We start from the raw sequence: 16,828 nt of genomic DNA, 5'->3' as shown, positions 1-16,828 counted from the left end.
GACATTATGATGAAAATGTTTAAGTTTTCTAATTTCTGTTTAGGAGATACAAAAAAAACATATGGACCTCCGTTTCAATAATCATATTGAGAATGCAAAGCTATGAGGTACAGCTATTAGTGGAAAACGCACCATTCACTTACAATTATTCGCATCGGGTAGGTCAGGATCAACAATATCATCATGAAAATAGCGTCAGCGCGCCGAATGTTCCAAATTCGGGACACTACTTATATTTGATATTTCTCGGTAAATAAACAAATATAACTGTTTAATTTATTTTTTACATTTGATATTTCAATGAGGTGGCACGGCCTCACCTGCCTCCCCTGACTGCACATCACTGTTCGGCGTTCGTACAAGCTATATACCAGGGGTCGGGAACCTTTTTGATTAAGAGAGCCATAAAAGTAAAATATTTAGAAATGTTTTTCAGTGAGAGCCACACGGACGCGCGTGCGCACACACACACACGCAAACATGCACGCACGCCGGGCCACTTTTCAACAAAATATCAGAATGTATTATTTAAAATAACTGTGATAGTACTCACCGTTAACATGAATGGTTTTCCGTTCATCGTGATTGGTAAAAATCCAGGCAAACGATCGGAATGAAATTCAACTTGCCGGTCCAGAGGCGAAGTTACTGCTAGCTAGCCTGCACACGGCTCATAAGCTTCCACACTTGCTATCTGCAATATACTTCTCCCAGAAGTATGTTGATGCTAACGTTAACATGTGGCTGGTTAAAATGTCACTGACATTCGACTGTTTCATCGATGGTATTGTTTCATTGCAAATTAGAATCAGAACATTTTCTCCTCTCAAAGGCTAATGCTCCGGTGCATTCAAGCTGAAGTGCACTCGTTGGGCTCATTTAAAGGGCCGTTTACCCGTTTCAACATGACGGCCAGTATCATCCAATCAAAATGGCACTTTCGGCCAACCTAGGTCAGTGTCATCCAATCAAAATTGCGCTTTCTGCCAACTGCAGCCCCAACGGGAAATGAACTGCGAAAAAAACGAGAATTTGTATTTAGTTTTATCGGCCAGCCATATGCAATCATCAAAAGAGCCATAGGTTCCCGACCCCTGATATATACTGTACCATAACATAAGAAAACCCTTATTTGTCTCACAATTGAGTACTTTGCAATAACCATTGTTGTTTCACTGTTCTCATGAATAAAACGATGTTAATACTCTCATGGTTTTGTTTTGTTGATGTTTGGTATGGACCATTAACATGCAGTTTTTTTTATATGTATTTTTATAATGTACCATATCTTGTGCTGACCTGGCCCGCCTGTCAAATTTTAAACATCAACGTGGCCAGTTTATCATGTTATGAAGTTACAGGCTAGCACAACTGGTCCATGAACGGGTTAATGCAAAATAAAAATGCGTCTAACTATTTGATTCAGAATAATCAATACAAAAATCGATAATAAAACTATTTGGGCGCGACAGCTTTACTCAAAGCAAATAGTATCTACACAGATGCCTGACTAATGGAAATTGTATAAAGATTGTCGGTTACATTATCACTGGTTATCAACATACATGAAAAAGAAGTACGTTGACAGCTGAACACAAGACAAGGGTAGACACATCCTGGATATATCGGTAGCGTCTGACGCAGCCCAGTCACAGCCTCCACTGGGCTTCCACAACATAGCTACCAGTGCAGTGCGAGGAAAGAAAATTCTGATTCACCCATCACTATTACATCATCTTGGTTAAACATAACAGCCTCTTTTCAGAGGCGGAGAAGCCACAAAAGAAGATTAGAAATAAGGAATGTTTCTTATCGACAGGTAAAATTATCACCTCTTTTAGAATTGTAATAGACTGTAAAGTCCCAAAAAAATACATTCATATTTAGTGTTTTGCAAGACTCCATCATGAATAAGTCATGCTGGCAATGCAGAAACTGTGGCTGAGATCACCCCGGCACGTGCATACGATGCACATCTCATACACTGAGACATTAATAACGGATGTGGCTTTTGTCAGTGATACGGAGAGGAGGGATGAGGCTACATTCAAAAACTGCCAAAGCGCTCTTCAAGTAAATGAACTCACTTTTTGACATGTACACACCAAACCACTAAAATAGCTGGCCAGGAGAGACCTCAAAGACACTTTATTTACAAAACACTTAACAACCAAAACAAAGTGCTGAACATGAGAGCAAAAATGTTGTGGCACTACTGACTGTGCACAGGGCATATTCAAGAACCACGAAATTTCAAACTCAGAAAAAAAACACTGCCAAGAAGCAAAAACACTACAGCACGTTTCCGCATGATGGTTCCAATGTAATGTTTTTTGTTTTGGTTGGGGCACAAACCCTAATTGGCAACATTTTCAGCAAATCAAGTTTCCCAGACACATTTTTTTAAATATGGGGATGCCAAACCTGGAATACGGCACTTGACAAAACCTGAAGCAGTATCTTCAGGTTTGAAGGTTACAAGGGAACAATTCCCTTGAGAAGGAGCAAGAAGTTACGGTCATTTGAAGAAATGTTTTGGAAGAACTTCCTTCAAATACAATTGGTGTCAAATGGCAAGACATAGCTGGATTAATCACATGTGCAAAGGAGAAACGACCACAGCTGAGCACCTTGCAAGATTAGCCCAATGTTGTTTGCTCTAGTTAAAAAAGTAGGGAAACGTGTGCCGTCAGTGACAGTCAGTCAATCGCAGTGAGTCTTCGGCATGCAGTTGCCACAGGAGTGTCTACATTTTATGAACATTTTATGAACACCACACTCAATATTAAACATCTGTCGATGAAACTGAGGCTCCAACATCAAGAATAAAATGACATGACCAAATGACTTGAAAACAACTTAAATCCCTATCAATAATTTCTACCAGTGTATTTGCGGGGGAAATTGCAAATCCACACAACTTGGTTCAACTTGTTGATCAGTGCAGAGCAAAGGTGAATGCAAGTGTGTGAGTGACGAAAGGCTACCACTTCCACACTGCATTCCAGCAGGAGAGTATGAGGCGGCATTTTGGACTGCCACAGAATTAATTCAAACCTCATCACGTGGGTCCTCTAGGGCAAAGCAAAGTGCTTCACTGGGCTCTCAAGTGCCATGCTATGTTCTGCACAGCAAAACAGCAGGTTTTCACTTGGACGATCATGTTAAATGAACAAATTATGAAAATAGACAGAGAGCCAGAAGGCGGAAAGACATGAACTTACTGTAAGTCAAACCATATTTAACATCAATTGCAAAAGTAAAAGCAGGAGGCAGCAGCCCCAATGAAGTCACACATCTATGTTGCATAAGAGTCTGGTCAAGCCCCCATTGACGTGGTGAGGTTGCAAACACTGTCAGATGGATAAATCATAATGCATTGTTTCTTCTGTGGAGAATTTATGCCACCTAATACTGTGTACAGGTCCCAATTTAAGATAAAAAAAAGACACTGGCTGATCTTTTTGCAATAGCACATTGCTTCAGTCTTCATGTTAGTAAGAACATTGTGGATGACTAGAATTAGTTTTGACTTTGTTGTGTCTGTTCTTGTTGTAGGAGCCATGGTAGATAATAGAAAACTCACAAGTTTCAAAAATAAAGTTGAATCAAATCAATTCCATGCTAGCTGGTATACACAATCCTTGAAGACATGTCAACTAACTCAGCATGCAACTGATTCATAATGGTTATTCTGAATGTACAACCCCCAAGCCCCCACTCAAAAAAAAAAAAAAAAAAAATAAGACAACCAACTTAGAAATGGACAAAACTTGGTTTATAACAGCAAACCATCCGGGAAAAAGTCCTGGAAAATAATTTCAAAAGTGGGATGATCGATCCATCCATCTATCCCTGTCTGTCTGTTTCTCTCTATCCACACACACACACACACACACACACACACACACACACACACACACACACACACACACACACACACACACACACACACACACACACACACACACACACACACACACACACACACACACACACACACACACACACACACACACACACACGGCGGCAGGTTAATGGAAAACTCTAAATCAGCAATGTATGTACAGTGGGACCTTGGCTTACGAACTTAATTGGTTCCCAGACAGAGTGTGTAAGGCGAAAAGTGTGTATCCCGAAAATTAATTTCCCATAGGAAACCATTAAAATGAGAATAATCCATTCCAAGGTCCCCATAAAACATAATTTTCTACTTTCTAATTTTCTAAGCCTTAAAACGACACAAAAGGACAAACACGGTGGCCACCATTTTCTTGTGAGGAGAACGGGCTCGTTCGCGAACGAAACACCACTCATTGTGGCAGCTCCGTGTGTATCCCGAAAAATAGTTCGTTGTAAACCGAAAAGTTCGTAAGCCAAGGGGTTCGTAAACCGTGGTCTCACTGTATATATACATATACATATACATATACATATACACACGCACACACACACGTATCTAGCTACATAAGAGACACATTCAAAAAACTATAGGTAACATAAAAGCACACAGTTACTGTATGACAAGGATTGATGTCCTCCTAAATTCACAAATTCAATGCGTTGTACCGTGGAAAGCATTCTGGGACTGGTCACTCACCTGCCTTGACTCACATGAATATTAAGAGACACGCTATTCCTAATTGACAACCTTCAATGTGACATAGGTCCACCCTTTGCAGCTATAACAGCTTCAAATTTTACAGAAAGACTGTCCAGGGATTTGCGGTGCGCAAATCATAATGTTTTCCTCTTTTTACAGAAGCACATTTATGAGGTCACACATTAATGCAGGGCAGGAAAGCCGAGCTTTTGATCTCTGCTCGAATTCATGCCAAAGTTGTTCTGTTGCACAGGTGTCAAACTAAAGGCAAACAACTGCATTGTTTTAATTGCTATTTAGATGCACATTCCACCAAAGGCAAAAGAAAGGTAGCTCAAAGATTTTGACTACCCCAAAAGGTGCTAGGTGTAGATGCAACTAACTTGTGGTGAATGCTGATATTACAAATTAAAAGTCCTTACTTATTTGCCTCAATGTCTCATGAGACTGAAAACTTACTTCAAAGGACAAGTTCCAGTCACACTGTTGATGTCTCCGCCCACTCTGAACCATGTGAAATCAGTTTTGGATTTAGCAAATGGCATTTTTTTCATATTCCGATTACATTGTAAATGCACTCAATTCTTGAGCCCTATCAGAAACCTTCCCTCTGGTTCTGACCAATTTCTTCTGCTTCCAACTGTGCACACTCCTCTGAGCTGCTTAAAACAGATGATGACACCTCACTCCTTCGGTAGCATTAGTCACAAAACAACACATCTGAAAACCTGAAAAAAAAAAAACACCGCATCATTGTTGGTGATGTCATCACAATGCAGTGATGAGAACATCTATCCTTAAAATGTACGCTGACTTATGTTTAAAAAAAAACAAATGGCAGCTCAAAACTTGATTTGAATGCTTATTGGAACAACAAGCAACAAGTCAGCCAATGGAATGGACTGTACCCCATGGAATAAATAAGCATGACCACACAGAAAATAACGGCAACACCACAAATGATTAAAAATGTCAAGTGACTGGGGCACTAGAAGACAAAAATAAAAACTCAAAAAAAACCTTTAAGCTAGACACGCTACTGACGTTTTCAGGCTCATCCAAGTGCGCTCTTCTATATTACATTTAGCAAAGGTACATAAATATTGGGACACTTGGTAATAACATTTACAGGAACTGAAAATGGTTGATGATGTGGAGTTGGTCGCCCTCCCTTGCAGGTATAATCGCTTTGGGGAATACTTTCAACAGGATGTCGGCGTGCCGGTGAGTTTTTGTCCAAGCGCTCTGAGGAACATTTGAACATGGTCAGCGCTTGCTGATATTAGCTTACTATTTTTGTTGGAGTGCATTTGAGGGGTGTTGTGAAAGAGGACATGAAGGTAGCTGGTGTGAGAGAAGAAGATGCACCAAACACGATTACATGGAGGACACTGATTCACTGTGGCGACCCCTGAAGGGAAAAGCCGAAAGGAAAAGAAGACCACAAAGGGACATAAGTCTTCTTGTGCCGGTCCCAAGCCCGGATAAATACAGAGGGTTGTGGGCATCCGACGTAAAAGCTTGGCCAAAACAAACAGGCGTATCATACCTCTGAAGATGGAGGTTACTGATTCGCTGTGGCGACCCCTTGAAGGGAAAAGCCAAACGGAAAAGAAGAAGAAGAAAAGAAGAAGAAACATTTCAGGGGTGTTTGATGGAGCTCGGGCCAATGGTTATCTAACAGGAATGAATTTTTTTACACCGAACTGCTCCATGCACATAGTAATGCTGGATGTGTGGCCATGACATTCTTAGAGGTCGCAGCACACAAACTACGGTTTTGTGAGTTAAGCTCAAACCTCAAAAACAAAATTCAATACAATCCATGTCTGTGCCCACCCATCCATTTACATACGATTTTATCCGGTTCCATAGCCGGTACCACCTATCCCGATAGACTTTGAACGAGAGGTGATCTATGAAGAATTTAATCGAGAAAAAAAATGCATTTGAATATCAGATATACAAAAGCATTCGTATGATCCGCAACCATCATGCAAACCAAATAACATCATTTGAACTTGAAGTGAAATGCAGCAATGACATGGCGACATCTGTACGCTTGTGAGTAATCCATGAAACATTTTTGTCATCACTCCACCCCCTCTTCCACAAGACACATCTGTCATCATCATTATCTTTTTGAATGACTTTTGTATTTCACTTACAACGGATACAGCTGCATTAAAAGGTGCCAAATTCGTCTCTTCATGCTGAATGCATCAAAAAAGAATGTATAGGAATATACAGTAGCGCTGTACTATTATCGCAACAAGAGCATTGAGTCCACTGTCGCTCTGAATTACACTTTATCTCATATTAGGCACATCACATGTAGGTAACATGCGAACAAAGATAATTCAAATAGATCTTCACAATAAAAGAAGTAGAGTGTGAGGCTACAAATTTATACCCTGAGGAATTGCAGGTACGAGAAAATATGACAGGAGGGTTAAGTGCACGGTGATCAAAGACGCGTCGGTCTGAGGCTGATTAGGTGCTGCAGCAGAATAGCATGTGCTAAAAAAGGGCAATGTTGGGTCATCTTGGTGTGACGGGGCTATTGTCACATGAACACCAAACGTCTTCAAAATGGAATCATGTCATCTCAGATAGCACTCCGGGCAACTGCACAAACCTCCTTTATAGTGTGTACATTTGGTTAAATAAGTACCACAATGAATACATTCAATTACTGTAAATGATCTAAAAAAAATAATAATTACAAAAAGCGACAAATAGCCAGTGAAGAGAAAATAAACATCAAAATGATTTTAATAAAGCTTGCATTGAATATACAGTACATTCACTAACAGAAGGCCAAAAGGATAAATCATCTTATTGCTATTATGTACACTCGCTTGATTACTTTTTTTTCTCCAATATTCGTCACTTCCAATTTTTTGCCAATTCAAGTGTGCTTTTGAATGGTGCTTGCTGGTAAGTGACACCATTTTTTTCAAAGAAAAGTAACATGAAAATAAATTGGCACATCACACCTGTGATCGTGTGATGTGATTCAAACCCCAGGGAGACAATAAACGGAAAAAAACATTGCATAATGTATGAATCCCTTGAATTGGTCGTAATTACAATACGATCATCAATCTGGAGGGGTATCCCACTATCTATGACCCCTTTCCAAGGTTTAATTTACTCTTGATGGGTTTTCTGATAGGTTCCCTTTCCCAGAAAAGGGTTAGACCTGGAGATTGTGTAAATCTTGGTGAACTGTGGGCTTGTGAAGTCCTCAGGGACTCTTTTGTGATATATATACCTAGATAAATGTGACTTTAGTGAAAATGTGACAATGTGTTCATGTGTTCATGACTGTGGTTATGGTATTGCAGTGGTGAACGCCATACTTGAGAGTTCTGTTACAGTCATACCTTGGTTTTCAACCATAATCCAAAGGCTGTTCGAAAAGTGATTCATACCTGAAATTATTTTATGAGCCCATGATTAAGATGAAATACATTTGATGAAGCGTCCCCGAGTTTTGAAAGGTGCTTATAAATGAAATATATTATTCTTATTATTATTATATTTTTTTTCCCACAATGACAGACTGAACAAGACTTTTTATCAAACAAACAAAATAACTGAGTTACAGTTGTTTTGCAATGTGCTTGCCTGGTTTCTGTCCGCGATTTTACTCGTAATTGGGATTCTGAGAGTATAGCGTCCAATAAAGAATCACAGTGTGCTACAACGTGCAGTCTCAAGTGGGACGCAATCGACCCGTTCCAAAGTTGACATTGGGAACAGAAAGAACCGCGCCTGGCATCTTGCAGGGGCCCACACCACTGCAGTGAAAGTGAACCCCAGTCAGCGAGACTTGCACGCAGCCTCAGTCTCAGCCTGCGCCCGGGAGGGAGGAGGCGTCACCGACTGGCCGCGTTCCGCCGCCTGCATCACAAATCCAAGTAGATAAACAGGGGACTGCTAAAGTTGCACTCAGACCCTTGTTCGGATGCAGCGGCGGAGGAACCGTGCCGAACACTCTCCTCCAGTCGGAGGCGTGACCTAGCGGCGCGGGGAAATCGCTGTCCGCTCCGCAAACGTTCCCCTCCTTCTCGCCAGCTACGTAACAACATGTCGGCAGAGGACGGCCATGTTTAGCTGGTTATGTCGACACACAGAGGAGGAAAAGTCGACCCGACGTTTCACGTTCACTGGCTTCCTTCTTCCTGTCGACTCGGTCACAGCGTTTCAGAGTAGAACTCGAACATAGAAGGGACACTGAAAATGCCCGAAAACTTGATGGGGACAGGTGGTGGGTGACATGCGAACGGGGAAGCAAAGTTCACGAGGCGAGACAAGTTAAATATTTAGATGCAGAGGTTGAACAGCAAGAGATGAAAAGAGAGATTGGTTCCACCGACAAATGCGCTTCCATTCACTTTTGACTTGCTGTACTTAGGAGCAAAATGAAAACTATAATTATTTCTTACCTGTCCACTGTTGTGTCGCGATGCTCAGAGGGCGTGCGTTACAATCCCAAAGCAGAATGCGCGAAAGCCGTTTCAAACGCCGAGGCCTCAGTAGCTAGGCAGACAAGAGGCGACAGGAGAGAGAAAAATTGGCGATCTCTAGGAGGATCTACGCCAAAAGCCACATGATCGCCGACGTCAGAGTACGTATTTGCATGCCGCACCGGGGCGCCGGTATTTATCCATGGCGGCTGCGTGCTGACGTCGCCTTCGAAAGTTCACAGAAGGGCGGCGGAAAGTGCGCCAACTCTCCTGTGCGGGTGACAGGGACATACCGACGCATCCATCAAGCATGACGACCGGTGTTTCGGTGAATCAAGTCCGTGTTGTTAGTTTGCTGATGTCTACCCTCATCTGTTCTGACTTCATTGAATATGAAATCATCATGAGAAGGCGTGTCTTTTGCAACCAAGCCACGCCCCGTTACTCCCAAATCTTGTCCTCTGTGTGCGTGACGCATGCACACGTTGAACTGATTCTTGGCGCCTGGAAATCGATCATGCAACAGTGACCTCCTCTGGACTTAATGTTGAACAGATGGTGACCTTACGTCTGTGTAGCAACCACTCATTTGACGACAATGAGGTTAAAATGTTAGCGAAAAAACATAGATGGTTTGAAAGGGGAGTAAAAGAAGCGATTTTCATAAAACAACTAAATCCTTCATTAAACCGGTTTGGTGGGGTGAGGTTCAATTTGGATCGTTCATACAATAGCCTGCTTAAGCAACATAGGATTAGTAATACTGATGAGGTGATACCGGTCGAAGTGGGGCAATCAGGCCAGTCGTTAGTCAGAACGATAGGAACAGGTTCAGGCTAGTGAGGCACTGACGTCATCACAGTCAGATTTACAAACATATGAACTCCACAGAGTAGCGTATTCACCATTTGATTGGTAACAGTTAACATGTTTTGTTTAAACTGTCATGTCAGCATTCTTTATCTACTGTATACAAATTGTAGCATAGAAAAAAACAATTAAAAAACGTTATTATCATGTTACCTTTACTTATGAATGAAGTCCAAGTCTCTATGTCTCAATGGAGATCACTGCCAGTGAAAAAAGTCGTCCTTGATCAGTCCTTTTCCGACTGTATGTTTTCAGTCTTTTCAGTGCTGAGAATGACCGCTGCACTGATGCTGTAGTAGCTGTAACAGTGAGCACGAGCTGGAGCAACTTCGTCACTTCAGGAATAGTTTCAATGAGATTCTTCTTGGCCAAAAAGCTAAGAAGCTGTGTTAAGAAAGTTAGATTGTTTCCTCATTTTGTGTAATGGTGTAATATTTAGCAGATCTGGCAACCCAGGCACAACGCGACATCACGTGATTTGACAGCGATCAAAGCCAGTTTATGTGTTTGGACTTCTCGTACGACGATGAGCGCAGCGGTTGCTCTCTGTGCTCCAGAAAATAAATTTCCTACTTGTATGATCTAAACAAGAGGACCATCTCGACTCTTTATTCTCCCAAATGCATCGCAAAAGCGCTGGACATCTCAACAGGTTATGGGCCCAGGAGACGTTTGGGAGATAAAGTGAAGCCAGAAGTGTATCCAGACTTGAGAGAGCGGTGAGCAAACGAGGCTATCGCTAACCGGCTAAAACAGCGGTCAAGATGGATCAAGGAAGGGCAAGCAGGCACCTTCCTTCCACTGGCATTCGACGGAGATAAAGATAAGTACGAGATATGGGAAACAATAATGCCTCACACAACAAAGTGACACAAATGATGAACCTGAAAATAGAAGGTATCCTACTCGGGAAAGAAAGACCGAGTCACTTTGATGATTTTGTGATTGAGTATAGCGATAACGATGGGGCACACGCCACAGTACACTACTGTTACAGAGCGGTGTGTCATGTTCCGCAAACATATGCAGAGGCTATGAGATCAACTTATTCACAAGAATGGGCAAAAGCCATGGATGAGGAAATTCAGTCATTAAATGACAACAACACATTTACTGTGACAACCCTACCTGCGGGCAAGAAAACAGTGGGGGGTAAATGGGTATATGCTATCAAACGTGATGCAGATGTCAGAGACAAATATAAAGCACGATTTGTAGCAAAGGGCAGGTATCAAACAGGTATATGAGTAGGGCTTCAAAAAGCAGCTCTGGAAAATGAAGAAAAGGATGATGGTCTAGTTTACAATCGAGAAAAACTTTACGATCTCAAACAATCTGGCCGAAACGGGAACAAGGTCTTACATGATGATTTAACAAATATGAATACAAGCAAAACCCAGGTGATTATTGTATGCCAAAGACTCAAGAAGTGACAAGGTGATCAAAATCATATGGGACGGTGATTTCATTATTGATGACTACCAATACGAAAAAACAATTGTATTTGAGAGTTTACACCCATTGTTTTTGGAAGCTGAAATGTGTAAGACAGAGGTCACGTTGTTCTATTTATCTTGGTTTACATTACAGCAAACTGAGTATAAGTGGGGGTGTTAAGAAAGTTAGATTGTATCCTCATTTTGTGTAATGCTGTAATATTGAGCAGATCTGGCAACCCAGCCACAACGCGACATCATGTGATTTGACAGCGATCAAAGCCAGTTTATGTGTTTGGACTTCTCGTACGATGATGAGCGCAGCGGTTGCTCTCTGTGCTCCGGTAAATAAATATCCTACTTGTATGATCTAAACAAGAGGACCATCTCGACTCTTTATTCTACAGAGATGCATCGCGAAAGCGCTGAAGAGCTCAACAAGCTGTCCAGGAGATTTACATTCATCCCTCACCGTTTGTGAGCTATACAGTCCGGTGTTGATCTTCCTTTAATTATTATCTCCTGCTTTGATTGAAAGTCCAGTTTAGAAAATTCTTTCAATTTAGACATATAATCCTCCATTCTGAAAATAAGGCCAAGCAACACGAGAAAATGACTGGATGGATGCACTTTACTTGCTAACTGTTTACTGTAACTTGCTGTCACTAATTGGATTGGATTGGATTGGATTTGCCTTTATTAGTCTCGCAGTGGAGAAATTTACATTTCACAGCAGCAAAGTTATGAAAGAAATGAAAGTAGAAAAGCAAAACATAGGAGCTGCTGGAAAGGCAGCCACTCACGCAGCGCCGTCTTGAAGTCAAAAGAACAAAAAAGACAAAATAACAAATAACATGACAAAACAAAGACAGAGAGACATTCATTCTTAAGCACTTTCTGTACCCTCTTTGTTACATAAAGCAGTTCCAGATGAAAGAGGAGATAATTCTATTATTCTGCAGCCGAGGAGTCGCAAGAAGAATCTGTAATCACCAGCGCCCCATGTCATGAGGCAGGAGAACTGTGTGCCTCACCTATGCACACGATTTTGATAAAAATAAAATAAAATAAAATAAACACTGTAGTACAGTGTTTATAATGTTCAGTGACTGTACATTATATACACCAGCCAAACTGTAGAAATTTAGTTCATATACTAAAAGCTTTTGAACACTTTAATTGTGATATGCAGATGGACAGCAATGCGGTCTCACTGCAGAGCAAGCCAGCACAGTTAGCATAGTGATTGCGCAATACATGGTCAGGCTCAGCCGGCTGGTGCCTCACCGCTTGTCTCTACTTTGTATCTGAACGGTAAATGTGAAATTTCAGCGATTTTGAAAAAAAATCCAAAAATGGTGTTAACGTTTAATGGAAAAGAACGTTAAAGTACAAATTACTAAATAAATATAACCGTTTAATTTATTTTGTCATTTGATATTTCCATGATGACAGGTGAGGCACAGCCTCACCTGCCTCCCCTGATTGTCATCTGTCATGATCTGGTTGGCGACCAACGGGTGGCGCTGTCGGCGCCGCCTGCTCCTGCACGGGTGCCGGTCGTTTCCAATCAGTCACACTCAAAAGGACACCTGGCACGACCATTCGGTGTCGGGTAATTGTTAAATGTCATTGAATGCTGTTGAACACATTGTATGCTGTTGGATGCAATTGTATGCACTGTGTGCAGTGCATGTGTTTGTTTAATCTTGGCGGACTTTTAATCTTGGTTTTCTTTTGATACTTTGCTACAATGTGTCCTTTTTTTCGGTCAGGGGCGTTCCTTGAAACCTTGATTTTGATGTTTTACATGTTGTTCCTGCTGACTTTATTTTAATACAATTTCTCAAATACAACATCCTGCTCTCTCCTGCCTGCTTTTTGGGATCCGCACCCGCCATCACCACCTTGCAAACCGTGACAACATCACTGGATAGGAACTATCAGTGGAACAGCTGCAGGGAGTAGTCCTCTGCTCCCCCTCAACCTGAGAGCAGCGACCTATCATAGCAGAGTTCGGCACTGCCATGTCGGGACAGTAGGGGTATATATATAGGGCCTAAACTACCAGTAAGACTTTAGTTCGCTGACGAAGTTTCTTGGATAAGAAGCAAAACGTCCGACACCTTCAAAGAAGTACAGATGATGGCTGAAGAAACCTTTTCATCAATGATGGTGACCTTGGCACACCGGAGCGTCTCCAGGCCTCACGCGTGCATCTCCATTAAAAACGACGGCCTGCTATTGTTGTTCCCCACCTGCACTTGGGGGTTGTTTTAATCTTATATTAAATAAATTACACAAAAAGGCAGACATTCCTGACTGACAATACTATAGTTTGGTGGCATGTAACATTATTTACATTATTTACATTTTTTTTATTTATCAGTAATGAAAAGGTTTATTCAGCTGTCATCCATTTAAAATTGCCACCTATTTAAAATTGCATTTTCTGTGTAGCTCTATATATATCTATTGTTTCTATTTATAATTGTATTTTATTTATTGTATTGTATACATAATTGTATTTTATTTATTATTGTATCTATGCTTGTCTGTGACTGTAAAGTGTCCTTGAGTGCTTTGAAAGGCACTTGAAATAAAATTATATTAATTGTATGTATGTATGTATGTATGTATGTATGTATGTATGTATGTATGTATGTATGTATGTATGTATGTATGTATGTATTATTATTATTATTATCATCATCTGTGCTTCTGTGAAGACGTTTCGCTTCTCATCCAAGAAGCTTCATCAGGGAACTAAAATTTGCTGGTAGCTCTGGCCCAATATTAGTATCCCTAATGTCCAGGGGTGGCGGTGCAAGACGTCTGCTTTGATAGGTCCCTGCCTTAAAAGACAACCAACGTCACTTTTTTGTTTCCTAACTGACATCAGAAAATCTTTTATAGCATCTCAAATACCCAAAACACGCAGTATGATATTTTTAGTCAAATGCTAAACACCAATAAAAATGACCTAAAGTGTCTAAAAAGTACTTCAATTTGAAACCGGAAGTGGCCAGTTTCAGAAGGTCCCGCCCCCATGTCCGTGGTGTAACGGCAAGACGTCTTGCCTTGCTCGAGAATCAAAACAATGGCTTCAGATTCGGAGAATATGCTTTCTTGTTACTCATCCAGTTATGAATATGATTCAAATAGTTCTGAAGAAGAAAGCATACATGTTTGCAATCGATTAAAGAATTTATACCGTGTCATTTGGAGGCATCAGGGGTGGGAAATGTCGCACCCAAAAAATGGCTGAACATGGCGACAAAGCCGTGTAAGGAATTAATCAGCCCGTTTCCACAGGCTGATTAATTCCTTACATGGAGCTTTGTCGACCTCTTCTGCCTCTTTTTGGTCCTACATGACGTTTTCAGACCAAAGTACAGCAAAATGCATTGACGTGATGGAAGGACTGTACAATGTGTCCTTTTTTTCGGTCAGGGGCGTTCCTTCAGTGACGCAACGTACGGACTCGTCACCAACTCAAAAACAAGACTTCCGGAATATTCAGTGCGAGTCTTAAAACGTAAAATATAGCTATATGCGGTAGGATCTTTGTAAAATACGCTCAGTTGAAGTCATTTGAAGCCATTTTACAAATTATGGACACAACTTGTCCGGAGACGTCGGTTGTCCTTTAAGGTTGAGGTGAGCAGAGGGATATTCCCTGGGGCTACACTGATTACTTCTACTGTCCTGACTGATTATGGACTACAACTGGCCTGATTGCCCCATTTGCACCGGTATCACCTCATCAGCATAACTAAGCCTATGTGTTAAGGATCTCAGAAGTGTGTTGTAAGCGCGATCCAAATTAAACCTCTTGTCAGTAAATATTGTTTTTTTTTTCTGTGAATACAAGTAAAAACTGCAAACCACAAATTTATCGCAGAACATGTTTGTTGTCCTCTTGTCCCACTATGTTGTGCATTTTCAATTGCCTTTTTCAGAATCAGAATCAGAATCAGAATCATCTTCATTGCCAAGTATGTAGAACACACAAGGAATTTGTTTCCGGTAGAACATGCTGCACTAGTATCGTCGTCAAAAAAAACTGCTAATTGGCACTATACAGTTCCATTTTGGCTACTTTTTTCTCAATTAATTTTACAACAACCAAGCAAAGAGTAGCGGACTAATGAGGCTCGCTTCACTCGAATGCTGTCAATACATGGTGAAGATGGAGGGGAATCAGTTGGTCATATGCTTTGATAGTTGTGCAGTTGGGTGGCTTCAACAATAAAATGAAATAAACTTTAAACTCAGCGGCATGTGAGAGGTGCCACATTTTTTTTCCTTGTCCTCTCAAGGGGGTGCAGGATCCTATCTTAGCTGTCCAGGACACCTTGAACCGGTTGCCAATCAATCGCTGGGTACACAGCGCTGAACAACCATCCGCACTAACACTCACACCTAGGGACGATTTGTAGTGTTCAATCAACCAGCCATGCATCTTTTTGGAATGTGGGAGAACATGCAAACTCCACATAGGCAGGTCAGAGCGGGAAGTGAACACTGTACCTCGGCATGCACCGTGAGGCCGACATGCCAACCACTGGTCCATCGTGCCACCCTTTTTATTATTATTATTATTATTATTATTATTATTATTATTATTATTATTATTATTATTATTATTAATATTACTGTTTTTAGTCAGTGTTTGCTTCTTGTACAATTCGCATATGTCACTCGCAAAACATTTTAAAATGGTAGTGAGCTCCAGTAATTAACAGGCTGCAAAATTGTGCATCCGAGTCTGGCGAGGTAGGCCGAAATCCTATTCACCAATTCTTAAACTCTTGTGGCCACTTTTCTATTTCGTTCATTTTAGGGGCAGTTATGCTCATTATGGCATGCATGTGCGAGTGCGGGTTGTTCGCGAGAGGCTGATCAAAAAGTAGATCAAAAATGTTCGAGCGCCTCTTCTCTAATGTCTAAATTGTCCCTCTTGTTGTGAGTGTGAGCGTGGTTGTTCATTTCTGTGTGCCCTGCAATCGGCTGGCTACCAGTTTAGAGTGTCCCTTGCCTGCTGCCCAAAGATGGATGCGATCGTCTCCAGCACACCCCCCGACCCTTGTAACGATAATGGGAACAGGCAACGAAAGGATGGACGGGTAGGTAAGTTGATTGCTTTAAAAAAATGGTTGTAATTATTTGCAATGTAAGTGATCTGTCGCTAGGTGGCGATAGACGGTTGCTTTATAAAATGGTTAGAGAGCAAGCCTTGATTGCGGGATTTGTCCGTGCCAAAAATACAGTCTCCAACATTAATGTTATTCAGACCTTGACTATTGAAAAGTTTGAATTAATTGATTGATATTCCTGTACTATACTTACTGTTTTATATTTTCATTAACAATACTCAAATCAAGAGAGGATTATTCCAACGTTAATGTATGTTGTACATTAAAGGACAACCGACGTCACTT

The 16,828-nt window shown here is 41.2% G+C and overlaps 1 protein-coding gene across 11 annotated transcripts in view; it reads right to left on the bottom strand.

The window, feature by feature from the left end:
* The window catches only part of zhx2a (zinc fingers and homeoboxes 2a), a 40,711-nt gene extending 31,253 nt beyond the window's left edge, over positions 1-9,458 (bottom strand). For 5 of the 11 annotated variants that reach the window (XM_088997974.1, XM_088997973.1, XM_088997975.1 and 2 more), the window contains exon 1: positions 9,058-9,455. The gene's annotated coding sequence lies outside the window, so the exon portion shown is untranslated. Of the gene's footprint in view, positions 1-9,057 lie in introns of all 11 variants that reach the window. The other 6 variants (XR_016115210.1, XR_016115209.1, XR_016115211.1 and 3 more) reach the window with 3 other exon arrangements.
* Between the last annotated feature and the right edge of the window lie 7,370 nt (positions 9,459-16,828).

This window comes from Hippocampus bargibanti, linkage group LG06 (genome assembly GCF_051943395.1).
Source record: "Hippocampus bargibanti isolate YZ-2025 linkage group LG06, ASM5194339v1, whole genome shotgun sequence".
NCBI classification, from domain to species: domain Eukaryota; kingdom Metazoa; phylum Chordata; class Actinopteri; order Syngnathiformes; family Syngnathidae; genus Hippocampus; species Hippocampus bargibanti.
This window is presented reverse-complemented; position numbering and strand designations above follow the sequence as displayed.